The sequence below is a fragment of the Nomascus leucogenys genome, unplaced genomic scaffold (assembly GCF_006542625.1).
Source record: "Nomascus leucogenys isolate Asia unplaced genomic scaffold, Asia_NLE_v1 000664F_135951_qpd_obj, whole genome shotgun sequence".
Lineage (NCBI taxonomy): Eukaryota > Metazoa > Chordata > Mammalia > Primates > Hylobatidae > Nomascus > Nomascus leucogenys.
Genome location: NW_022096073.1, coordinates 100,837 through 103,637, shown reverse-complemented (window position 1 = coordinate 103,637; position 2,801 = coordinate 100,837).

Genomic DNA, 2,801 nt, shown 5'->3' with positions numbered 1-2,801 from the left:
TCTGCTATAAACTTCAAATGTCTAATTAATACAAAAATCTAGAATGAGGAGAGTTCTTTGCAATTTTTTTTTTTTAACCAAATAGAATATAGGAAAGATAGCTGCAAATATACCTGACACACTTATCTGTGAGTTTGGTGGTAGCATTTTTATTTGCATTTTTTTTTGGAGAGAGGGTCTCACTTTGTCACCCAAGATGGAGTGCAGTTATGTGATCAGAGCTCACTGAAGACTTCACATACTGTGCTCAAGCGATTCTCCCACCTCAGCCTCCTGAGTAGCAGGGACTGCAGGTGCATGACACCATACTAGCTAATTTTTGTAAAAATGGGGTTTCACCATGTTGCCCTGACTGATCTCCAACTCCTGGACTCAAGAGATCGGGCCACCTTGGCCTCCCAAAGTGCTGGGATTATAGTTTTGAGGCACTGCAATCAGCCCAGCCTTAAAAAAGGCTGACTAGAGATCTTTATCTATGTATATGTATATCTATATATAAAATAAACATATGTGCTTATTATGTAAAAATATATATTATTAATATTATATAATTTTTTTCAAGGTAGAAATATATAAAGAGGGTGCATGTAGATCCTGGGTCATTGTGTAGTGAAGCTCAAGGCCTCTGAAGAAATGCCCCTTGCATCTTATGTCTGGGCTAGAATCCGAGAAGGGAAAGCAGCAGATGCACTGGTTCCCAGGTTCTTGGCATCCTACAGAGAGAAACATGGGTGAGCTAGGGTAGTGTTAAACACCCTTGTTCTTACTCTCCTGTTTTATGTAGTGAGCAGAGACTAGCTTCATGAGAACAGACTGTGATAGTCAAGGCTGTCTGTTATTTTGTGCAGCATTAATTGAGAAATTCTAGCACCTGAAGAGCTCTGGGCCATTTGAGGGTATGTGCAGGGGAGGAAAGGGAAGTTTGCATCCCCCCTGCTGTGGAGAGGACCCGTGGGAAGCATAGACCTTGTCCTAACTGAAGGCAGACCCCCTTGCTAACCAGCTTCTCATCAGCCAACCCTGGATGAGTTTCCATGTCTATTTACTAAATAATCCTTATTGCTTTTCTTCATATGGGCAAAGTATGGTTTACAGGGAATATTGTTCCTTTGAACAACCATCTTGCAAACCCCTTCCTGTGGTGGCAAACAGGTTTCCATATGTCTTATTGGGAAACACATAAGCAATTTCTATGTCTTTACTGCATCTATTTCATGGATATGGGAACTGAATAGTGCCCATCAAAGGCTCACCTGATGTTGGAAATTGATCTGGGAGCACGGAAGGACAGAATTCTTTCTTTGTTCCTGGGCAGTGGTGGTTGAGGGATCATTTTGTGGCAGCTACAGTGGCAATGATGGAGGCAGAACGGAGGGCTCAGTACCAAGACAAGGAGAGACTTGGCCTCACAATGGCAGCATTGCAGGGGTGCGCTCTACAGAGCATTTGCTCACATGGTTTTGGGCATTGTCTCTAACTACATTGCTTCCCCAATTAGGTTGACCAATTCTAAATAACTCCTTTTCTCTTTAAAAAAGCAAACTTCATTTGTATTACTTGCAATTGTAAATGACACCAATTGGCCAGTTGTCATTCAAATTCTCTGTTACTTAATCCTGCCTTTTCCTAATGTATGCAACTTCCCCTAAAAAATTGGACACTTTGTTGCTTACTCATTGTCTTTACACATTTTAAAATGTTGCTTTATGCCCCCAATCCCTAAATACATTTTCAATGTTTTGCAAGTGGAGTCCATGTGTTCTTGATTTACATGAAGCTCAAAATAATGGTTATAGTAATACTATAATTAAGCAAAAAGCTCTTATTGAAAAATGACAGAACTATACATAGAGATGACAACACGGAGAGATATTTCCTGATATCACAAAGTGATGGTATGGCAGAACTATAACTTTGAGTACAGATTCTGTGTTCCCAATCATTATTTCTACCACCAGCTTTCTATTTTGATGTTAATAATGTTCTTATGTGGGAAACCCTACATATTTGCCAATGGTTAGTTCATTGACAAAGAAACATAAAGAGCTTCAAGAACACTCTAATCTATAAAAAATAAAATATCTATAGTTGGCCATACGAAAAAATAGGTCTTGACATATACTGAGATCGTTTTATTTTGTGCTAGACAAATGAAGTCATAGAACAGAATGTGCTTCAAATATTATGAATAGTGCTTGCGTGTGTGTGTGTGTGTGTGTCTATAGATGCATATTAGGCCTCTGAAAAGTTTTATTATTCTTTCCAGGAGAGAGACTGCCAACTTTTGAACCTAATTAGAACAAGTATATTGCTTCTTCATATTTTTATTAAGGCAAAGAGAGTCTAGATAAAAATAATTCAGCTTACCATGGAAATGTTATAAATTGCTGTGAAGTGAGTTGCTGGCTATGGCTTGTCAGAGCAAATATATTGTAAAAATCTCAGGGGAGAATTAGTGCTTATGCATTAAAATCAAATCGTCTTGCAGCACACTGAGAAAAAGGTTAGATTTTTAAAATAATTTCAAAGTCATGAAAAGAGCAAATATGCTCAACAAAGAGCCTAGCAACCCTCAATGACCAAGTCCCCTTTTATATAGTTTGGTATCTGAATTAGAATCCCAGAATCCACAAATTTCTCTGGGTGTGGGCGCTGCAGTTTGAGGATTTTATAACACTGCCATCACCAAGCTCTCTTTTGATATTCACTTTAAGGAGATAATTTACGGGAAACCAGAGAGCATGAACCAAAGTAGATATCTATCTACCTAGATAGATACATCTCCATATCATTGACAGGAT